The following is a 23,939-nucleotide window of genomic DNA, read 5'->3' on the forward strand; positions in this document are numbered from 1 at the left end:
ATTCCATGATTAATCAAAGCCAGCTTTCCTCACTCTAAATTATAAAAAAAGAGGAGTATTTTGCAGTTATTTCTAAATGAGAAGAGATCTTTGTGATGATCAGGGCTTACTTCATGAGAAACAAAAGGTACCCAGCTACACGCAGTGATTTTCATCCATAGAATCATRGAATCATGGAATTATAGATTAAGGATTTAATTTTCATCCATAGAATCATAGAATCATAGAACCATAGAATCATGGAATTATAGATTAAGKGTTTGGAAACGACTTAAAAAAGCAACCCAAACCACCCTGCCACAGGCAGGTACAACCCCCWSTAGASCAGGTTKCTCAAAGCYTTCCAGMCTKGCTTTGAAAACTGCCARGGCAGTGGGGCATCCACAACCTCYCTGTGTCACYTGTTYTGGCATCTCACCACCSTCACAGTAGAAAYTTTCYTCCTAATAGCCTAATAAAAATTCCWCTTCCTTCACCTCGTACTCGTTACTCTTTGCCGTGTCCCTACAGCTCCTTACTAAGAGTCGCTCTCCGATTTTCTTGTAGTTTCCTACCCAAACCTTTCATTTATAATTAATTTCCGATTTTGGGCAGCGGAGGGGGGAGAAGCGGTGCCGCCTCCGCGCCACCAGGGGGCAGCACCGGCCCGCTCCGAGCCCCGGCCTGGCCACGCCCCTCGGCCCCGCCCTCAGCCACGCCCCGGCCACGCCCCCGGCCCGGAGCCGCACGATGGCGGCGGCAGCGGGCGGGCGGCGGCGGCGGCGCCGCTGAGCGCCGGGAGAGCCCCGAGGGGCGGCGGGGGCTTCCCGCACCCCTTCCCCTTCCCTCATATCCCCCTCCCCTTTTCCCCGACCCCCCCGTCCCCCCGCTGCGCCGTCCATGGTTACGGGCGGCCGCGGCGGCCTCGCAGCGGAGCTGTTTGGGCGGGAGCCGGTGAGGGAGCAGCGGCCGCAGGTGAGCGGGGGAGGGTCGCAGGTGACCCCCGGTAACGGGCACGGGGTTGTTATGGTGGCATAAAAGTGATGGAAGGGAACGGGGAGGCGCCACCCACGCGTGTCCGCGGAGTTGGGGCACCCCCGCCCTGTCCGCAGCCAGCGCGGAGTTTGGGACATTTTGTGCGTTTCAATGTGTGTTTGTTAATGGTGATTTCTGAAAGTGAGCAMGGGCTGGGGATTGTGGATTTGCTCCGTTGGAGCGAGTCCAGGGGAGGCCGGCAAGTTGATGGGAGGGATGGAGCACCTCTGCTGTGARRAAAGGCTGGGAGAATTGGGATTGTTCAGCCTGGGGAGGAGAAGGATCCGGGGTGACTTAACTGGGGCCTTTCAGTACTCGGAGGGAGGTACGAGAAAAATGGAGAGACACTTTTTTTTAAAAGGGCCCGGAGTGACGGGAGAAGGGGAAATGGACTCAAATTGAAAGAGGGTAGGATTAGATTAGATATTAGGAAGATGTTTCTCCCTGTAAGGGTGGTGAGGCTCTGGCACAGGTTTCCCAGAGAAGCTGTGGCTGCCCCTGGATCCCTGGAGGTGTTCAAGGCCAGGTGGGATGGGGCTCTGAGCACCCTTGGGATAGTGGAAGGTGCCCCTGCCCATGGCAGGGGGTATGAACAGGACGGGCTTTAAGTTCCATTCCAGCCCAAACCATTCCAGGATTCTGTGAATCTCCTGCTGTGGGTTTGCAGTGACCCACAGCCTCCTGCACTCATGGGGGGCCGAGCTGGGGACACCCCTCTGACACCCAGAAAACCACTGCAGGGCAGGGCCACCACGGCCACAATCTCCTGCCACCACCCACCACCTCCCTGCTGCAGGATCGCCAGGATCCCTGGATACCCCACTCAGGACCCTGGGGCATCTGGTTAGTGAGGAATCCTCCTGACCCACAGTCTGACCACACCTCCCTTGGCAGATCCAGGCAGTGCTGGTATCCAAAGGCTTTTTTTGGGATGGATATTCCAGCCTGGGGGGCTTAAGACCTGGCTGCTTCCTGTGCCATGCTGCCAGGAGATGCTTCAGGCTGGAGCATTACAGGGGACACCCTCCTTGCTGTGGGTTCTGAAGGGTCTGTCCCTTCCTTGTGGGCTCTGTCTCCTTCTCTTTCCCTCTCGAAGGGTGTGTCCCGCTGCCTCCTCGCATCCCAAACGGGAATCCCAAATGGGAATGTCTGTTCTGCCCCTCTCCAGGCTCTCCCACGCTCGGGTAGCTGCATCCTCCCTCCTCGGCCAGCGCTTGCTTATTTCTGATCTTGGATGTCATCGAGGCTGGAAAATGTGACAGGAAGGAAGGGAGGCTTTTTTTCCCTCCTGCTAAATATGGACTGACATTAAAAATCCAAATACTGTCGTGAAAGGAATCCCAACCTCTGTTTGTCGAGGGAGAGAAAAAACGATGTTTTCTGGCTTTTCGGCTGTGAGGTTCCAGCTGGGAAGTTTCGCAAGGAGTGGTGGAGTCCTTGCCGGGAGCCTCAGGAATTTACTGAGCTTGTTCACAGGACGCTCTCTGCAGCGTCTTACATTAAAAAAAAAAAAAAAAAAAAANAGAGCAAAGAAAGCAAGCAGAACTTTCTCTGTGGAGTTTTATTTGATTTGGGATATAGCTCTTCTCTTTCAACTAATATAATCCAAACATGTTGATCTTTAAAAGCAGACTATAAAAGCCTGTCTTTTATGGTCACAGGGCAACATCTATCACAGCACTTACAATCTTGCTCACTCAAGGAAAAAAATATCATTTCCCACCGTTGTGTTTATCTTATTTTGTTTTACTAGTATTGGAAATAATTTTACAGTAAGCCACATATCTGAAACATAATTCTGTACAAAAATTCAGTATATCTACAGCATCCATTCTTGCTCTTCCAATATACCCATACTTTTCTTCTTACATTAAAAAAAAAAAAAAAAAAAAAAAAAAAATTAGTCATCCTTCTCTGTCTGCCCGTGGCTGGGGGGGAGCTTGCTGCGAGCATGCAGGATGCTCAGAAATATTTAAGGATTTTTTTTCCTCCTGTACAAGGAGTACTAGAAATGGTACAGGAAATAAAACTGCGGCCCCAACAGGAGTTTTTCATCTTTATTTTAATTCCTGTTGCTGCAGCGGCCAGTGGCAGGGAGGGGAAGGATGTGCACAGGGGGACTGCAGCCGGGTTTGCAGGGAGGATTTGTCTCTCTGTCAAGCGTCAAATGCAAATTGATGCTGTCATTGGTGTGGGAAATGGGCTCTGTGTGGAATTMTGGGATGAGGAATGGGATCACAGGGGTTAGTCATGGCACTGCCAGCTCCCCAGTGGCCAGGGTGAAAAGCCAGGATGCTTTTTGGGGARCAGGAACCACAGCTTCCCCAGGAGCTGGGGGTGCGGAGAGGGAGACTCAGTGTCTGTGCTGGGCAGAATGTGGGCACTGCCACCTTCCCATTTCATGTGTTTCTTTCCATCCCTGTTGAGCTTTCTGGGGAGTGCCTTTCCATCCCCCCAGAGAGCTTTCTGGGGAGTGCCTGTGGAAAGCTCCAGGGTTTTTGCCTATTCTTTGTAAAAACAAGTGGTTGGTTACAGTTKGKTCAAGGYGGTGGAGTCACCATCCCTGGAGGTRTCCAACCACTGCTCTGGTGACAAGGTGGGGATTGGTYRCAGGTTACACTTGTGATGTGATGATCTTGGGGGTCTTTTCCAACCTAATTRATGCTKTGAAAGCAGCAGGGGGATCCTGGGAGGTGTTGGAATCGCTATTTCCCATTTCCAGGGCCCTGTTGTCCTGGTGCTGCTGTGTTGTTCCTGAGGAGACACAGCCCTGCCTTCCTGAAACATCCCTCATAAAAAAAACTGAATCTCTGTGCTGCTCTGTGATACTGATCCATGTCCAACATCAAYATCCTTGTGGAAGAGCAGTTAGAATTCCCTCTCTCCTCATCTCCTTTGCTGCCAACCTACCTCTGTTGTGCTCCAGCCCTCTGTGTTTCCAGCAGGGTGGTGGATCCCAATCCAGCAGGGAGGGCGCAGGTTGTGTGACCTCGGCTGTCTCACTGTCATGGTCTGTGTGATGTCTGAAAACTGGAGAGCATGGGATGGGATATTTTGTGTGGAACAGAGCGCCTGTAATGTTTCCACAGGGTTAGGAATGGCACCAGCTGCTGCCCAGTGTTCCCCTCCTGGTGTGGCACGGGCAGGAGGTCGGTCAGCCCCAGCGCCTGCTCTCTGGGTTCATTCACAAATCGCATTTTCCTCTGGAAATAAAACAAATCCCCAGRCTTTCCTCTCATGGTGGAAGTAATTTGAACTCAACCAGGTCTGTAAGCATCCCCAAAGCCTGCGGACAGGAAGAGACACTTGAGCRGAGAGGTAGGAAATGTCCACATTTAGAGCAGTGGCTGATTCATCTCCTGCTCTTAACTCTTTCCCCCCTGACTTTCGTGGCATTCAGCTGGTTTGCTTCAAAGCTTGGAGCCCAAGGAGGCTCTGGCTGGATCACAGAATATTGGTACATCGTGTTTACGTGGTTTGGGGTGGAAAAGGAGTGGGGTGTGCGGTTATCTGAATCGGATACCCGGAACATTGGCAGGAACATTAGGGAGGATTAATATTTAATATATAGGGTATGAACCATTGTGCTTAATCACTATCTGAAGGGCTTAGGAGGAGATTTAGCGATAAGCAAGTGATTCCTGAGCTGTCCAGAGTGATTTCTTGCATCTTGCTCTGGAGCAGCTGGTCCTGGATATCGCTAGAGGCTGRTGYGATCCTGTTCTTCCTGATGTCTCCMGTCTTTGCAAGTGGGCAGAGTGGCTTTCATCACGAGTGTTTGCTTCTCATTAAACTCACAAATACTCTGGAAACCCTTTTTCTCTGATGCAGCTCACGTGGCTGGACTGTCAGCCTGTGGTACCTGTCAGCACTTGAAACCTCTGTGTATGGCCAAAGCTCGTGGGAAACARGCCGTGGGATCCATGGACATCGTCACTGTCACAGACATCTGCCCAGCCCCTAGTCCAGAGGCAGCTCATTCATTCTTTCATCTGTCTAACCTCTTTAGGAGGCCTTTCATGTCATCTCCAGGCTCCCACTGTGGTGCTGGAACTCCCCATGAGAGCAGTGCTGCTTTCCATGTTCCCCCACAGGGTTTTTTTTCTGCAGTGTGAGGTGTTCTGTGGTACAGCAAGGTGGGGGCTGCCCCTCTGGAAATGGGGCTGCTGTGTTTGTGCAGGGAGGAGGTGATGCTGTGTCCAAGGCTGGAGTTCTCATCACAAGAAGGACTTAGAGTGACTGCAGAAGAAGCTGTAAAGATGCTCCCAGGGCTGGAGCCCCTCTGCTCTGCAGCCAGGCTGAGAGAGCTGGAGGTGTTCACCAAGAGAAGGCTCCAGAGAGACTTCAGAGCCCCTTTTGGGGCCTGAAGGGGCTCCAGGAGAGCTGGAGGGGGACTGGGGACAAGGGATGGAATGTTAGGACAAGGGGGAATGGCTTCCCACTGCCAGAGGGTGGGTTAGATTGGGTATTAGGAAGAAATTCTTCCCTAGGAGAGTGGGGAGGCCCTGGCACAGGGTGCCCAGAGAAGCTGTGGCTGCTCCATCCCTGGAAGTGTCCAAGGCCAGGCTGGACAGGGCTTGGAGCACCCTGGGATAGTGAAAGGTGTCCCTTACCATGGCAGGAGTTAGAACTGGATGCTCTTTCAGGTGCCTTCTCACCCCAGCCATGCYGGGATTCCAGGATTCTATGCCAGGGCACAGAAATAATCCATCTCCACAGCCACATGTCCTGCAAATGTTAGGGTTGTGTCTCCACGGAGGGAAACCCTTCTTGAGGCTGCGGGAGGGTGTGTGCCAGCAGCTCCCTTCCCTCCCTGCTCCAAATTAAAACTCTCCTGGCTGAGAGCATTGCCCATGGCCATCAGAACCGCCGGGCTGTGGTTGCTTTGTGTGGCACCTCCGTGTTTATGGCAGCTGCAGTTTTGGTGGTGGAATCAGAACACCTGAGTGTGGGTTGGGTTTTGACATATTGGTCATGCAGAAAATTTTGGTGTCTGCTGTAACAGGCGTGGAGGTTGGAAATTTTAAAAATGGGACTGCTTTTTTTCCCAAAACACCTGTGGAAGAATGATAGACTCAGGGAGTGGTTTGGGTTGGAGGGAACCTTAAAGATCATCTCCTTCCAATCCTCTTCCACTAGCCCAAGTGGCTCCAAACCCCATCCAGCCTGTCCTTGAGAAGTCTCCTTTTATTTTCTGTACAAACAGATCACTTGCTTAGGCAGCAGCAACTCTTTATTCCAGAATAATTTGTTGTCCTAATTCCTTCCTGTTGAAGCAGCACCATTTTGCATGAAATAATTAGCACTAATTTGGACCTGGGATGGAAAACAAGAGTTCTCTGACTTCAGAGGAGCAGACAAGAGTATAACCTCTGCCTTTCCTGCGTGAGTCAGGTCATGCYGTGCTGTCCCTCCTCTAAAACAAAATTAAAACCTGTCTGTGAGACCAAACATTCCAGGTTGGTAGGAGGGAGCAGGAGGTGGAGGTGTCACCAATTTGAAGCCTTCTGCTGTTGCARGGAGCTGAGGACAAGTGTGCTGAGGGGGAACGGAGCAGCACCTCCTTCCTTCTTGGCTGACACCGAGGAACAAATAAACAAAAATGTTCTCACTGTGCTGATGTGAAAAGCTGCTTCTGAGCCAGCCTGGCCTGCTGGTGGATTCCTGGCGCCCCAGCCAAGTACTTGAGACCTTTTTATTGCCATAACGAGGACTTCCTCATCCTGCCCCACAGTCTGAGTCGATCCACAGCTATTTTCTGGTCCTTCCAGGAAGACATCCCTACTCTGCCTTCCTTTGTGTAGTGAAGGGAAACCAGCCAAAACCCCCTCCCTCCCCCAAATCCCTGCGTGTTTGAAGAAGGGCAGGTGCAGGGCATCCTTCCTGGTTTCCCCAGCATTTTTTTGGGAAGCATGAGCTGAATTCCAGTGTGAGGGTAGGATCTCCCTCCCTCACCTCTCTCCCAGCTCCTTGGTGCTGGTAGGTTTGGTGTTTGCTGATGGGATTGTGAGCTCTGAGGCCATGAACATCTTTTCAGGATGAGTCCTGGAGGCAGTGGAAATGGAAATCACAGTTGGCAGAAAATGATCTTCCATTGTCCTGATAGCTGACCACCAGCTGCTTAGAGAATTTTAAAAGCTGGATTCGTAACTTGGGGGTGCAAAGTGTTTTTTGGCAACTCCAAACTCCATCAGTGAAGATGTGTTAGAGGCTCGTGGCAGAGGTGCTGCAGCAGAATACCTGTCTGAAAAACAGGGTTTGGCCTGTTGGAGCTTGCAGGTTTTGTGTATCCAAGTGAAGCAATGGGTGACAGGAAGCCTGGATCCAGGTATGAGCTGTGAATCAATCAGCACAGGATTGCTCTGGGGTTGGACCAGCCCCCCCTGGGATGACTTGTCCTCCCATATCTGGTGTTTCGAAATAATCTCTGATTGTTCTGATGAGCTAAACCTCAGGGCTTTGGGCTCCACCCCATCGGTGTGACCTTGCTGTGAGGATGGAGAGAGCTGCAATTCCTGGTGTGGCTGCTGAAGGCAGGATGTCTCCCTGGGTCTGTGCTCAGATGCTCTCAGGGAGTTGGGGATCTCCTACCCAGAASAGAAATTGTAGAGGGTCTCCCCCAAACTGGAACTCAGCCATCCTTACCTGTCCTCTGTGCACCTAGTGTGTCACCTGGGAGCACTGAAAATGCAATCACAGAATCACAGAATGGTTTGGTTGGAGGGGATCTTGAAGRTCATCTCATTCCAACCCCCTGCCATGGCAGGGACACCTTCCACTATCCCAGATTGTTCCAAGCCCTGTCCAGCCTGGCCTTGGACACTTCCAGGGATCCAGGGACAGCCACAGCTTCTCTGGGCACCCTGTGCCAGGGTCTTGCCACCCTCACAGGGAAGAATTTCTTCCTAATAATCTTATAAAAACCTATTCTCTTTTCAGTGTGATGCCATTCCCCCTTCTCCTGTCACTCCAGGCCCTTATAAAGTCTCTCTCCATCTTTTTTGTGGGTTCCYTTGAGGTATTAGAAGGCCAAGTTAGGTCACTCTGGAGCCTTCTCTTCTCCAGGCTGAACAATCCCAATTCTCAGCTTTCCTCAGGGAAGAGCTGCTCCATCCCTCTGATCACTTTGGTGGCCTCCTCTGGATTTTCTCCAATAAATCACAGTGATCAACTTTCAGTCTAAGCAGCAGATTCTCCTGGAATCCCCGGGATTGTGTGGGCTCCATCCCTTGCTTTCAACCCTGTGTTTTAGGGGTGATACCTCAATTCCTCCTCTGGGGATTTCAGACACCTCATTCACAGCCCCAGGGCTGATAGCACTAATTTGTGTGAGTAAATGACATCATGTTCCCTGTCAGAGAGGGCTCTGCAGCCAGGAAATCTGTTCCTGGCCCCAGAGTGATTCCAACCAGCTCAACATCCTGCTTGCTCCCTCTCAGGCATCTCTTACTCCATCCCCAAAAAACTCTGCTACACCCAGTGCAGACCCAGCCCTGGATCAGRGACAGAGGAGAAACAGGGCTGGAGGAAGAATTAACCTACTGAGGCAGAGAAATAGGTGGAAGAAAAGCCAGGAAGGAACTCAGGTCTGGCTGCTGGTGGCAAAGTGACACTCAGGGACACTCAGCAGCAAAAGGGACACATCTCCCAGTCCCAACACTGTCAGAGGTTTCTGGAAGGCTGAAACCCTCAAATAAGTAAATTCACTGAGTAAGAGGAGAAATATGAAGAACAGGGTTTTGTCTTTTGTGTGTGTGTGGGTTCTTTTTTTTTTTTTTAAAAAAAAAGGCATTCTAGTGGTTTATAAAGATTCCAGCAGCGCTCTGGGAAAGCTCAACCTCCCGTTCTAGGCACTGTGTACAGCACAGGAATATCCTGGCTCTCGACCCACAGGTCTTGGGGTACCATAAATTTTTCTGGTGATAGTGCCTGGCAGGCCAGCATACAAAACTTTTCCTGTGCTTTGCAATTTGAATCATGTTTTTATCATGCCAGCAGATAATCATCTCACTCGTGTTCCAGAAGCGAMGCTCTTGTGGATGTGTTTGAGAAGCCTGAAAATAAATATATTCACATGTGTTTGCCAGTGTTGCTGAACACATGGCATGTCTCAGAGCCTCTGGATTTCACTTTYTTGCAAATTGGCTGCTCTTGAAGGCTCAAAAGTACAACTTTAGTCCAAATGTTGCAGTTTCATACCCCTTCCATAGCATACATGAATGCCATCCCCTAAATGATGAATTAGAGATGAACAGAGATGAGTTAGAAATTAATAATAAATTGGAAAGCATGGATAATCCTCAAGATTTTCTCTTGAGGAGACTTTAAACCTATTTGGCTACAGGCAAATAGATGTTTTTAATCCCAGTCCTCGTGTAGAATTTGCATTCTCATTCCAGAGGCAGGGTGGGAATGCTGGGTAGGATCTTTGGGTGACTTGGTGGCAGCAGCTTGTCTTTAGATACCAAGAYTGGGATTAGAGAGGTTATTTTCTAATCTTACCTAGGAGCGTGCTTGACAACCCTTTCCATGARGAAATTTTCCCTYATAYCCAATCTAAGCCTTTCCTGGTGCAACTTGAGGCCRTTTTYCYTTTTTTCTTGTTTTTRTTCCCTGGGAGCAGAGTCTTACCCCCACCTGGCTGCAACCTTCTGTCAGGGAATTATATTCAGCCAACTCATTTATCATCTTTCTATACCTGGCTTGGCCTTCAGTGGTTGTTTGTGAAWTATTTTTGACTCCAGCAGGTACCTGGAGGTGAATTGAGCCATTGGTCTGGGTCACAGAGTGCCCATGCTGAGGTGGCAGGTGTGGCCTCCCAGAATCCCACATCCAAATAAATAAAAACAGGATTAATAGAATAGGAAAAGGCTAGCTGAGAGAGAAAAGCAGATTTGGAAGGGCTAAGGTGAACCTCTGCTCTCCTGAGAGGTAAATAAAAGGCWCAACCATCTTTTTTMACCTCTGTCATCCCTTCCTCAGCCRAGGCTCSAGAAAGKATGACAAACCTGGTGGCTGCCTGAGCATTTTCCACCTGGGGTCCATCAGCATTTAGAATGGTTTGAAAGGTCCCCAAGCATCTCCATCCCTCTTGGTTGCTGTTGTGAGGGTCCCTGTKGGGGTTTGTGTCCCTCATTCAGGGCTGCAGGGGAACTCTTGGTGATACAGCTGCAAACGCAGTGCTGCAGGTACATTTTCACAAAGGTGACAGATTTCTTGATCCACCCACAACAGGCTTTGGGGCCACCTGAGTACCTGATGCTGCTTCTTGTGTCCAGGTTTTATCCACAGCATAATGAAGGATTTACTCCTCACGTTCCTTGAAATGTTTTAGAGCAGCTTCCATGCCTGTGCAGAGGTATTTGCCTTTTTTTTTTCCCCAGGATACTCTGTGGGGGCTGCTCGAGTTTATGTAACTTCCCATATGTTGCTCTCTTCCTGTAGAAAYTTGAAGATAAATTGTGAAATACAGGGAGCTGCTTGAAAAAGATATATACTCAGCTGGAGCTCGGTTTGTGGCCACAAAAGGGGAACCTGGGAGCCCTCTGTCCCTGGTTCACTCCTTGCCAGCTTTCTCCTTTCCAAAGCTGGGGTGTTCCTGCAGTGTCTGCCCAGCACAGGCGGTGTTTTAGTAGAGCTTGAAGTCAGTTCTTACTGATCTGCTTTGCTGGACCTGGTCTTGCCAGGTGCTGCTTGGTCTGCATTCCCATGTGTACTGTGGAATCATGGAATTTTTGGGGTTGGAAAAGCCTTCTGAGATCTTCCAGTCTGATTGTTCCCCAGTGCTGCCAAGGTCACTACTGACCCACATCCCCAAGCACCACATCCACAGGGCTTTTGAATTCCTCCAGGGATGGGGACTCCACCACTGCCTTGGGCAGCTGTGCCAGAGCCTGACCACCCTTTCCATGAAGAAATATTCCCAAATATCCAATCTGAATCTCCCTGGCACAACTTGAGGCCGTTCCCTCTGCTCCTGTCCCTGTTCCCTGGGAGCAGAACCCGACCCCCCCGGCTGTCCCCTCCTGTCAGGGAGTTGTGCAGAGCCACAAGGTCCCCCCTGATCCCCCTTTTCTCCAGGCTGAGTCCCTTTCTCAGCTCCCTCAGCCACTCCTGGTGCTCCAGACCCTTCCCCAGCTCCATTGCCCATATCTTGGGGGTTTGAGAATGCTCAGCTTTCTGCAGATCCCCATTTTTTGGCTACTGTGGGCACAAGCCCAGCAGCTGGTAAGAAATTCATGGCTCTTATTCACTGCAAATTTGAACAAAGCCCTTCATCCATCACCCAGGTCTTTTCTGCTTCTCATTTTTGAAAATGTTTCAGTCCCAAATGGAAGGGGAACCGTGGGCAGGATGATGCTGGCAGAGCTTGGAGCCTGCCTCCATTGGGGAATTAGACAGCATGTAATTAGGGCCCCAAAACATCCCTTTCCATTCCCTCTCCAACCTCTCTGGAGCAAAGCCAGGAAGCCCAACCACTGACCAAACCCCTCTTTTTGAACTTCAAGGCTGAGAACCTGATTTTTTTCCCTCTGACAATTGCACTTGTTTGACCGGTGGACAGAGAACGAGGAAGTCTGTGCACAAGTGGATGGGAGAGGTGGAAAATCCTGAGGGGAAAAAAATGCTTCAGGGATGAGCCATGCAGGTCTGATGATAACTGGCTGGAAATTTCAGCCAGGACTCCTGGACAGCCAGGCAGCCTCAGCAGTGCCGGGAAAACCAAGCTCCTCCACATCCAAACCCAGGAATTGACCTATTCAGTGGGGTTTTTTGAATTTACTGCAAGATCATGAGTGTTTTTAGGAAGCCAGGAACTTTGCAGTTGCTCAATACTCGCTCAGCTGCTTTGGCACGGGTTATTTGGAATGGTTTTATTTTTGTGGAGTGGATTCAGAGTTACCAGCATGGGATCTTTGAAAATTGGGGTGTTTAGCTGCTGTGGAAGCAGATCTTGGTGAGGTGGGGCTTGGCTTGGTGGCTGTGGCTTTGTTGGAGGTGACATTGCAGCCTCTGGGCAGCACAGCAGACCAGAACACCAGTCTTGTCTTTTAATCTGTTTAAACTGTCTCTGYTGCACAAATCAACTTCCTGCATTTTGCTGCCCTGAATCCAGCATGTCTGAATTTCATRKAATYGTGGAATGGTTTGGATWGGAAGGGAYCTTAAAGYCCATCTTGTTCCACCCCCTGCCATGKGCAGGGACACCTTCTACTATCCCAGGTGGCCCWGTCCAGCCTGGCYTTGGACATTTCCAGGGATGTGGCAGCCACAGCTTCTCTTGTGTTTGAAGGGTGCAAATCTCACCTGCTACACTTTGGCTCAGTTGGGGAGAGAATCTTTAAAACTGTATTTTGAAGCCTTTAAGGATTCATCTTCCTGTGGGACTCATGGTGCTCTGTGTGTGCAGGAGGATTTCATTTGGGGCTGTTCAGTGTCTCATAAGCTGGAAAAAGTGACACAGATTTAAGGGAATTTTGAGTTCCTGAAGCCCTGAAATTCCACCCAGCTGTGGCAGAGAAGGTATCGCTGCCCAGCTGAGATCAACAATTTATATTTGATATTGAATTCTCCCTCCCCTGCTGCTTCATTAGGGCAATGGAGTTACAGAAATGTCAGTAATTAACTAATGAAGGATACAGGTGGTAGCACAGCAAGCACCTTCCACAGGTTGTTATTGCAGAGTTTTCAATCCAGCATGGAGAGGTCATCTCCGCCACTGGTCCCATCCTTCTTTTTATTTTTCCATTTTGCCTGTTACAGGAATTGTTGATCTCTTCAAGCATTCCTTGGGCTTTGCCTTCACTGGCAGGACCAAGCTGTTGGCACAGGGCATTTGTAGGGGCATTGTTTTGCTGTGGAGGTGACAAATGGCAGCTCCTTTGGGATGCTGTGACCACTTCCCCAGGGAGTGCCTGGAATACAGAGCTCAGGCCTTCGTGTCCCTCCCTGTCCTTTTTTAAGTCCTTAATTAAAAATCCTGCAGGCTCTGCTCTGGGGAGATTCAGAGTTCAGCCACTGGGTTCATGAATTTTGGTGGCTTTTTTTGGAGAGCCAATCCTTCACCAAGCCTTTTGGAATTGTGTGGCCTCTTATGGGTGCTGTGGCACAAACCCCCTTCAGACTTGGGCTCCCAAATTCCATCTTTGGGCCATCAAATTTCAGAAAACAGTGTTTTTTTACCAAAGACAGGGTGGTATTTTGTGTTCTTCCTACAGGAAGCTCTTGCAGTGACCCTKTTGTAGCTCTTCAGCCAATTCTGAAGAATCTGTGGCTGCCCCAATTTGCCTGTGGTCACTTGATGTGCGGTTACAAATGACCCTGTCAAACTGTGGTGGTGGATGTTACTTTAGAATCAATTTTTCTCATTGCTGAGGGTTTTGCTTCATATATTTTTGGAAGCTGGGCCCTGATTTTACTTTGAAACAGTCAAAACATTGAATAGAACACTCCAAAGCKTTCAAAGYTTTTGAACTGCATTCTTCTTTCAGRCATTCTCAGTCATTTCCATCCTAAATCTGACCCCAAATATCTGTTCTGATCTGTGCCCAGGTTGCAGAGGCTCTTGGATCCACCTCTAGAGAGAAACAAGAGGCCTGGGAAACACTGGGAATGATGGTTTGAGGGAAAGAAACTGAAAAGGAATGTGGTAGTTAAATCTGTTCTTGCTAATAAGAGCCACTTGAATTTATTTTTGGGTGCAGTTTTGGTCCATCCTGTTCTGGAGCTGAATTCATGACTCGCTTTTGGGATTGTCTCCTCTTTTCCTCTGGGCCTTCAGCTGCCAATTCCTCCCCTCTCCCCTGTGCCCTGGCACAGGGAATTGCAGCATCCCGAGCTCCAGCACTGCAGATGTGCCAGATAAAGACACTGGGCTCGTGAAGAGATCATTTTTGGAAGCAACAAAAAAATGGTGACTTGAGGAAAAAACTCCTTGTTTGTGTTGAATTTTGTCAGAGCCCAGTGATATTGGGCAGAAGTTTCAGAAGCTTCCCAAGTGTTGCTGCTGTTGCTGAGATGGTTTGGGTTGGAAGGACCTTAAAGACCATTTATTCCAACCAGCAGGGACATTTCCACTAGACCAGGCTGCTCCAAGCCCCATCCAACCTGGCCTTAAAGCCCCAAACATCCTCTGCTTTTATAAACCTGACCCCTAAACTGTCTTTGTAGATAAAATCACACATCAGATGTTTGCCCACTTAATTCTTCCACCTGTGATTTTTCTTTCCTCTGGGCAGGGTTGTTCCTCACCAGCTAAAAGTGCAAAGATGTCTTAAGCCTTTCCTGGCTGCAGAGTTGAAACTCTTTAATATTCCTGTCTTCCCTGAGCACTCTTCCATGAACTTTTCTCCTCCCATTTATCAGAGCCTGCCTTGCTCACAGATTTGGTACCTGGTGAAGGACTGGGGTGTTCCCCTCATGTCACACCAGGCTACCTGCTATCCCCTGGGAAAAGGGGAGGGATGTGAAATGAAAGGAGAGCTCAGTGCTTCCATGCTTGTTGAGAAATGGCTTTTGAAATGCCCTAAGCCTGAAGTCTCTTGCTTGGAGAACAGGTCTGATGTGTCTAATGATGCTGACCACTTCCCACTCCAGTTGTCTGTTGCCTGGTCCAAAATGGATTTATTGCYTCAGATATGAGGCTCCTTCAGCTCACTTTAGATAAAAGGTAGTTGAAGAAGTAACATTTTAGTTTTTTCCTGCAATAAAACATCCTGCAGGGGCTTGATGTTTAATAATAATGTGCTGAACCTCATCATGTTTGATTTCAAGGCACGTGCTGTGAGCTGATCTCAGTGGTTTAATCACAGAATCGTGGAACAGTTTGGGTTGGAAAGGGTCATTTAAAGAATATCTCATTCCAGCCCTCTGCCACAGGCAGGGACATTTTCCACTATCCCACGCTGCTCCAAGCCCCATTCAGCCTGGCCTTGGACACTTCCAGGGATGGGAACAGCCTGGACAGCCTGTGCCTGCACCTCACCACCCTCACAGGGGATAATTCCATCCTAATATCCAATCCAAACCAACTCTTTCAGTCCTGTTTTACAGCCTCCCTTTAACCTTGGTGTCAGCTGTGCCTATTTTCACCATTAACATCTGCACTTAATATTCCCACTTCCTGCTAAATAATAGGAGGGGTCAGGCTCTGTCTTGCCAATATTTGGTGTTCTCTGGGGCTCTGACCCAGCACCCTCAGCCTCAGCCCTGGAAGGAAATGAAGGTGTGAAGAGCCCATGAGTTGTTTCATGGCAGGGGTGAGCTGATGTGAGATGAAGGTGGTKTTGTTTTGAAGAGTTTATTTTTCTGTTCTCTCATTTGTGCACGTGTTGGACCATGTCTGGGGGTGAATAAGGCAGCTCAGCTTGCTTACCTTGGCGTGAACATCACTTCAGCCCGTCCTGGCTGGCATTTCTGCAGCTTGGCAAACGGGCTGTCCCACTGTGGGTGACACAGAGCCTGGCACAGGTGGCTCTGGGACTGCCTGGGGTGGGAGGTGAGGAAAAAGGAGCCTGTGTGATCATCCAGCACAGAATTCCTGCTCCATTCAGTGCCCCACGTGCCTGACTCCTGCCTCTGAGAAGGCTGAAATGAAAATGTGGGAGCCAGATGTGACCCGCCAGTACAGKCTTGTTTAACACCCCATCTCCAGATGTTTCCAGCTTGTAGTGCTAATTTCCACGTGCAGTTATCCAAAAGCTGAATCCAAGATGCTCACTGCCTTCATGTCTAGGAAGAGGAGTCCAACTGAMCTTAACATTACCTCTTGCTTTGCTSCATCCCAYATCTCCTGCATCCAAGTGGGACAMGCCTGTCCATCCCCAAACTGCCACTTCCATCTCAAAATCTTTTTGTAGTGAAGTTTCTTCTTCATTATCTTGCTAAGATGATTGAAAAGCAAGAAGAATCGGATTTTTGCCCAGCGAGTTTTGTCCTTTGCAAGGGCATTTCATCACATCCTTTTTTTGAAGGCTTTCTCTGAGGGATGCTCTTCCCTCGGGACTGCACATGCTTTTCTTAAATTTCGTCAGCACGTGAYCACAGGGCACGGAAGGACTCGCAGGAATGTTCCTAACTCCCTTTGAAAGGCAAGCTGTTCTTTCAGYCTCTTGCAGAATCACTCTGACAGGAGACACCGCAATCAGGCTGCAGAGGTAATTGCATTTGTAATGTGAAAGACAGAACAGGGTCTACAATTCTCATCCTCCACTGGCTCCGAGGGAACTCGAGGTAGCCCAAAAAAAAAAAAAAAAACCCAAACCAACAGACCCAACCATGGCTTCTGATATTTGCAACTGGTTCTGGGCAAAACATTAGGAAACAACATACTCAAGGGGACAAGATGATCTCATACATCTGACTTTAAAGCAACATGCTCCCGTGGAAAACTTGTTTCCGTGCCTGTTCCAGAGCCCTGGCTGCCTCCCGGATCTCCCCTGGCCCAGCTCAGCTTAGTCAGCAAGTTCCAGGTCAACTTCTGCCTTTTATTTTGTGCCTGTACCTGAGTTAGCTCCATTCCTCAGTAAGCAGCTCTTTGTCAGAGGAAAGGCTTCCAGGATGCTGCCAGCAGCTTATTGTCCATTTCCTGAGGAGAATTGCTTGTTTTTAAGTAGTTTGCCTGAAATCTTGACTATTCCAGTGCAGCTAAGGCTTCCTGTGCTGGTTGACTTTCTTGGGATGAAGTTCCAGCCACCCACATGCGCTGTCTGCTTTTAATTCYGAGTCTGGAGAACAAATCTGTGCCTTAGGGTTTCACCATCACCGCGTTGTTTTTCCTCTGCCCTTGCGACGTGTGACCATCCCCGGTGTGGCAACTGTGATTTCCAAGCAGCAGCTCCCCATTGTTTATTGGTGCTGGATTTTGAGGGGTGTGGAGACAGGAGCAAACCACAGGGGTTGGATTGTAGCAGTGTTAAAGGAAATCACAGCTGGAACCTGGTGGTTTGAGCAAGGGATGCTTCTGCCATGGCACATCCTCCCTGGTCCTCCCTCAGGTGAAGATCCCACCTTTGTGATGCTCACAGCTCTTTAGTACGAGGGCAGTGGAAGGATCTTGGCATCCCAGGTGGAGATGAGCTTGTTTGCATCCCAAGTTACTCAAGGTTTTCCTCTAATAAAGCCTTGGCGTTCCCCATTTGGCTGGCTCSAACGCCAGGCTGGTTTCTTTCTTCTATTTCATCATAGATGTGGTGTGGACTTTCCCAATAGAACGTTGCTCATTCAGTCCCATTTTTTGAGAAAGAATAGAACAGATTATCTTTTCAGGGCTGTCTCTGGCTGGTTTTTCAGGAGCAGGTGCCAGCAGCTGCTGTGGCCATGAATGAAGCGATGCAGGAGAAGCTTGTCCAGAACTGACTGTAGCTTCCTCTCCACCTCTGAAGGATTTACCCTCCTTGAAAGGTTTCCATTTTCATCAAATCCGCCTGTAGCAATGAAACCTGAAAAAGCCATGAGCACCCTCCTCCAGCAGCAAAGTGCTGGTGTTGGTGTTGTTTGGGCTTTTAACAGGGCACAATGAGTCAGCCTGTCCTCAGAAAGCACCAGGGCTATCGGCACCACTTCACCACCAGTTTCCTGTTTCTCCCTTTTGTTTCTCTCTTTCTCTTTTTGTTGAAGCTCTTAGGGCTGCTGTGCACGCTTGTGAGGGTGTCTGGAACTTTCCTGCTGCTGGGACTSTACTGTGTGTGTCTTCTCTGCTTATTTTAATCAAAAGGAGGACCAGAAAGATGCAGAGATCGAGACTTTGTCCGAATCTCAACTTCTAGAATTATAACTCTTAACTGCTGACATTAGGGAGCTGTCAGGTCCACGATATATCTTTATAAATCAGCCTTTAGAAATTCACACAATTTGATTGCTAAGTCACTTAAAAAAAAAGGATTAACTGTTTGGAGTACAGTGTTTGGGAGTACAGCTTTAAAGGTGGGTTAATACCTATCTAGAGGCCATGGAGAACTGATGACTATGAAATTATGGCAAACTCATACCAAACTTTCGTGTTTGATCTCTGGGATATGGCCTCGGTGTCTCAGACCGTGCTTTGCATGCTGGACACTCRTATTGTTCATCCCTTTTCCCTTAAGAAAGGACTGCAGGGATGTGCAGGAATGCCAGAGCAGAGCGTGTGTACCTAGGGCTGAAGGCACACATTTGTCTTGTCAGCATTTGGGAATATCTGCATGGAAAGCTGTGCTTTTGGGGATGGGAACCATCCCCACCGAAGCTGGAGCAGATGGGACGCGCAGCCTRAACCAGCCAGTCTCGTTTATGCTTTATTAATTAGATGTGTTATCAGAGTCATCTGTGTTTTCTTTCCTTTTCTCCTTTCCAAACCAGTTCTGCTGCTTCGCTGCCCGCAGAGCTCTGATGAGRRSYCTGGTTTGAATCCCTGAGACTTGCRTGGCAGCACTTGTTCATTGTGGTCTGTGTTAACACCATAAAAACTCCAGGGTGAGAACTCAGAGGAGCTTTGTGAGCTCTGGGGATCAGAATTTTGGCAGTTGATGGTGCTGTCCTGGTAGCACGTCCTCTCTCTGTGTGCTGTCAGTGTTTGTAAGAATTTCCACCAAGTGTTAATCACAGAACCGCAAAATGGTTTGAGTTGGAAGGGACCTTAAAAACCATCTCATTCCACCCTTCTGCCATGGACCTTAAAAACCATCTCATTCCACTATCCCAGGCTGCTCCAAGCCCCATCCAGCCTGGCCTTGAACACTTCCAGGGATCCAGAGGAAGCCACAGCTTCTCTGGGCAAACTGTGCTGCTACTTAAAAACTTGACACGGATCAAAAAGGTAACTGGATAAACTCATGGAAAGAAAGTATAAAGATCCCTGGGTAGAAACAGTCCGTGCTGAAGACTGGGAAGTGTTCTGGGGAGAAAGTGGTATGAGCTGGTGTGGGACTGACCTTGCTGGAGGTGTTGAATTAAGCAGATTTTAGATTTTTAGACAGTCTCAGGCTGTCCCTGTGCACAGTTACAAAATTGTACTGAACGGGAGAAAAAACCTTTTGAAGGTTAAAGTGCTCAGGTGTGAGCTAGGAGTGGGGTTTTTCCCAGATTTCCCTCTGAACCTCCATCTCACAGCAGGTTAATATCTGAATCCTCAATGGAAATGCCTTTCTCTGTGTGTAAGGGTGAAGTGGGTCCTAATTCCATTTTAGTGAACCCATTATATTTTCAAGCTGCTCCAGTGGAGGTTCAGGTTGGTCATCAGGAGGAAATTCTTCATAGAAAAGGCGATAAAASGCTGGACTGGGCTGCCCRGGGAGGTGGCAGAGGTGTTTAAAGAATGATTTTTAAGTAATTTAAAAAGTGTTTAAGGTGTTTAAGGAGGTGTTTAAGGATTTGGCACTCAGTGCTCTGGTTTTGGGTGGTGATGGGTCAATGATCCTGGAGGTCCTTTAGAACCTGGATAATTCTCTCCATCTCTGATGCAGAGATAGTGAAACAGGAGTTGGACTCAATRATCCCTTTGAGCTCAGGATATTCTGTGATTCTCTGAAACTCCATAAAGCCAACCTGAGCATTGGCCTTTCTTACCTGGGTCTGTTTTACATCCACCATTTGGTGAGGTGAAGCGAAGATCTATGGATTTGCTTTGTCTGCTGTCCATCCAGGGAAAATTCACTGAAGAAACAGCAGCATCATCCCTGCACACACRGCAGCAAAATGGCTTTTAACACTGGGCTGGCTTGGATACTGCCCAGATCCCTTCCCTTCGAGCAGGACAAGATGCTGACCGTGTCCAGGCTCTTCCCTGGCACACACACACTCAGCATATGTTATCCCCCAAGTCCTTTTCCCAGGCGTGGCATGCCTTTGTGCAGGCACAGCGTCTGCCCTGCTAATGGGATGCTGGTGTCTTCTATCAGCCACTTAATTGGGTCCCTGGGTGCTGGGATATTTCCTGCTGCAGCATCCTCTTCCCGGAGCTACGCCTCCACCTCGGGAACTTCCCTGCTGATGAAGATGTGATGCTKTGCCCGGAGCAGGCGGAGGTTAAATCCCAGATAAAGCTTTGGGATGGGGGGATGAGCACGTTGAGAGGTTGCTGGAGGCATTTTAATTGTGTTTATCGAGCTGGATGTAAACACAGCAGGAGGTTGGTGCTTCTSCAGAGCCTGGGAGCCAAAGGTGCATCGATCCCAGGGAGCTGTGGGACTCAGGTAGGCGCTGGTGGAGATCTCAGCAGGGTTGTTTCCAGCTGAGGATGAAATATCTCTTGCATCCTGMGCTTCCTCCTCACCGCGTGTCAAACTGTAATGATTTTATAACCCAACTTTGTCAGCTGATTCCTCCCRAAAGCAAGAAGCCCTGTTGCTAAGGGGGGGAAAAAAAACTCAGGAATACTCATCTCCAGCGGTCCAGCACTGCAGATAACATTGAGTCACTGCTGMAAGCCTCAAAGCAAAACAGATGTTTGGTTTCTAGTGACTAAGTAAGTATTAAAGGTACCAGATGAGCAAAGTTTTAACTGAGGTATTTAATTTGTGGTTGGCAGCTGAGACAAAGCATGAGCAAACAAGGTGTAATGCAGAATGGTCCCTCTTCTGTCTTACACATGCTGGTGTGTTTTTATAAAACCCTTTTTTTCCCATTTTTTCCAATTTTTTTAAGTAGGTCTTTCCGGCTTGACTCATTCTCTCTGTAGTTGTAACCTTTAGTTCTGGGGTGGGAAGGCAATTATTTTGTGAGACATGGGACCAGTGGCAGGGTGAGTGGGCTCTTGTTGCTGCCTCTGTCATCTYGCTGTTTGACATTTGACAGGTCACTTCTCCAGGAGTGGCTTGTGTCTCTGAAGTTGGGGATAATTACATGTGTCCTCCAAAATAGGGAAACAGGACTTAATGGTGCATCTGCTCAGCCTGAGTTTGGAATTCATGAATGAGTAGAAAACTTGGAATGTGGCTGTCACACAGCTGTTAGGCTTTGAGMAGGAGGCAATTTTTGATGACTATATTCTTATTTAAAAAAAAAAAAAAATTAGGATGAGGACCGTGATCCCGGGATCCTTGTTGGGCAGCCAACACTGGGAGTTCCCTGAGCTTGTGGATTCCTCAGGTCCAATGAATACCTAACATAAAACACATTAAAATCCTGAGAAAGAGGAGCCTGAGCAGAGCTTCCCTCCTCGGTAAGTCCATGAATCAGTTCACTCTGTGCTTTCTGGAGGAGTGACTCGAGTTTTGGCTGCTCAGCACCACGGGAAGGACAGAACAAACCTTGGGTTGCTCTCCCTGCTGTGTGGGAAGTGGATTTGTACTGYTAAGCCCACGTGGGAGCTGAAGCCAAGGCTCCATCCTGCCAGTCCTGCAGGATTTAGGAGTTTTCTGGCAAGTTCTAGATGGTTTCTATTTAGAAAAAGGCTTTTTGGATCTCTTGTGAGGGTGCCTCCCTTTGGAGGCTTTCTCAGGAGTTCATGTGCTGAGCACTTAATCTTCCACCCCACTTAAGGRAAGAGGGGCAGACACCAAACCCTGCTGGCACCTTATTTCACTTAATTCTCTCTTTTAATTGTTCCTCCTTGGGCTTTTAAGCGAGTCTCTGCCAAAATCAAGAAGCTAAAAATTAAGGTAATTATTGTGGTGATGGAAGCAATCAGAGAGGCCACCAGGCTTCTGGTCTGTGTGTTGTGGAGGAAAGAGCAGGCTGGGATTGAGTTCATCTCCTGGGACACGCTGTGCTCCAAGAGTTAATTTTGTTCCCGACTCCTCTGTCCGTGAGTAATCCATTTGTGCTGGGAGGAAATGGCAAGTTCTTGCAGCGAGGACAGGCTTCACTGCTGGAGAAAATGATGCCTATTTATCATATGATGCTCCCTGTGCCTTTTTTTTATTTGTCCTTCATCTGAACTGAGCTCTCTGGTGATGAGCTTCCCTGTCTGACAGCAGATTCTGTCATWGCCTACAAGTGTTCTTCTGTCCTGCATTTGCTGTTTCAATGCAATTCCTCACATAAGCACCAGTTTGTGCTGAGCCCTGGACAGGAAAGGAGCTGTGGTGGACATCAAATTCACCCTGATCCAGCAAAGTGACAAAAGGAACAGTGGTGTCCTGAGACAAAATGCTTCCAGCAGGTCCAGGAGGAGAATCAGGGCTGGGCTGAGCCCTCTGCAGGGGTGTGACTTGAGCACAAATGCAGCTACATTTGGCATCGAGCAGCATTGTGTGATCACATCTCCTTTGCATTAGGAATGTGAAATGGYTTAATAATTCTTCTCCTGCTGTTTTGGATTAATTTCTGTCTTTATGCTGTGTGTTTTCTTTGCTTGCTTCCTTCTTTCACCTTCCCAGCTGTCTCCTCAGAGCAAACTTCCGTGACTCTTATTGTTCTGCTTGTTTTCATTCTCCTTTTTGGGTAAACGTATTTTTTTTTCTTTTAAGTGTGGTTTCCTAAAACTCTGCAAAACGCTCTTTCCCTGCTGTAATTTGAAATATTATCTGCAAAAGAGAGGGTAAGGAGCCCTAATTCAGGTGCACGTTTCCCTTTATCTGTTTTTCTTTTAAAAAGTGACTAAAGCCACTGATAAATAATGCTAATTTTTGCTGCCATCTGTGAATGCAGGACCAAGCTGTTTCAGAGCAGAATTTTTAGTGCTTTATCTATTCAGGGGGGGGRAGGAAAAAGGCTCTTTGCTTTAACAGCAATAACCTATCTCCCACAAGTTGTAGTCTGTGCTCCCATCTACCACTAAAACCCAAAGCAAACAAAGATTCGTGCAGAGACAGGAAACCTTTTGGGTGTAATTGCCGGGAGGTCTTTGCTTTCACGATTTTTGGGTTCACCCAGAAAGGCAGCCGAGCAGGGCTGTGGTTCAGATTTATGATCAGATCTCACTGGGCTCGAWTTTGACCTTTTTGGCAGCTCTGTGAGTTGCAGACACCCTGTGCAAGAGTGTCCTGGCCACACTGAGTAAAAATGTCCCGTGGAGGGAGGGAGGGAGGGAGGCACAGCTGAGCTACGCCCTGAGACAGCTCAGCCTCCAGGCTCCTTTATTTTGGCCTCGAGCCTTAGTTTACATAATCCTGCCCTGATCCTTCCTCTTGTGCATGGATCAGGTTTAGAAGACCCTCCAGTCTGGCCAGATCAAACTGGGAAGCAGCTCTCTCCCATCACCTGAGCCAAAAAATGCTGGTGGTGGTAGAGTCTGGTGGCTTTGGCTGTATCAGAACACCTTTCCAGTACCAGGACTTGATTTTGGAATCATTTGGAGGTTGGAAAAAAGAAATTAAGCCTTGAAGATGGTCTGGAAAATTATGGAATAGGTCTGGCTCCTGGAGCCTGTGCATTGAATAGGTGCAGCCCTACGTGGGGGAGATCTCACCTGCAGAGTCCTCGTGGCTTTTTCTCATGTGTTTATCTCTGGGTTGTGTGAATTATTTCCCAAATCAGAATTGGGCTGTGATTTAAAATCAAGTTCCAAACCAGAATTAGGCTGTGATTTAGGATCAATTTCCAAACCAGAATTGGGCTGTGATTTAGGATCAATTTCCCAAACCAGAATTGGGCTGTGATTTAGGATCAATTTCCCAAACCAGAATTAGGCTGTGATTTAGGATCAATTTCCCAAACCAGAATTGGGCTGTGATTTAGAATCAATTTCCAAACCAGAATTAGGCTGTGATTTAGGACCAATTTCCCAAACCAGAATTGGGCTGTGATTTAGGACCAATTTCCCAAACCAGAATTGGGCTGTGATTTAGGCTCAGGTCTTTAGGAGAGCTTGTCACAGCGATGTGTAATAGCATAATAAAACCCTAACTGCTTCACTTTAATGTGTCAAATGACTCATTTACAGTGTCATCTGGGAGAGATGAGGCTCTATGAGATAAGTAAGGCTTGCATGGGGAGGGAATATTGAGTAATGGGCCCACAGCTATAATTGGAGGGGGAATAGATCTTCCATTTCAGATCTGAGGAAG

At 48.4% G+C, this 23,939-nt stretch overlaps 1 long non-coding RNA gene across 1 annotated transcript in view; it reads left to right on the plus strand.

Moving 5' to 3' along the window:
- The first annotated feature begins 708 nt into the window (after positions 1–708).
- Positions 709–23,939, plus strand: part of LOC130575429 (uncharacterized) — a 56,631-nt gene continuing 33,400 nt past the window's right edge. The window contains exon 1 of the long non-coding RNA XR_008965563.1: positions 709–954. This is a non-coding gene — a long non-coding RNA (uncharacterized LOC130575429). The remainder of the gene's footprint in view (positions 955–23,939) is intronic.

The sequence above is a fragment of the Malurus melanocephalus genome, unplaced genomic scaffold (assembly GCF_030028575.1).
Source record: "Malurus melanocephalus ecotype Western Australia unplaced genomic scaffold, MMel_1.1 scaffold_107, whole genome shotgun sequence".
In the NCBI taxonomy this organism is placed as follows: Eukaryota; Metazoa; Chordata; class Aves; order Passeriformes; family Maluridae; genus Malurus; species Malurus melanocephalus.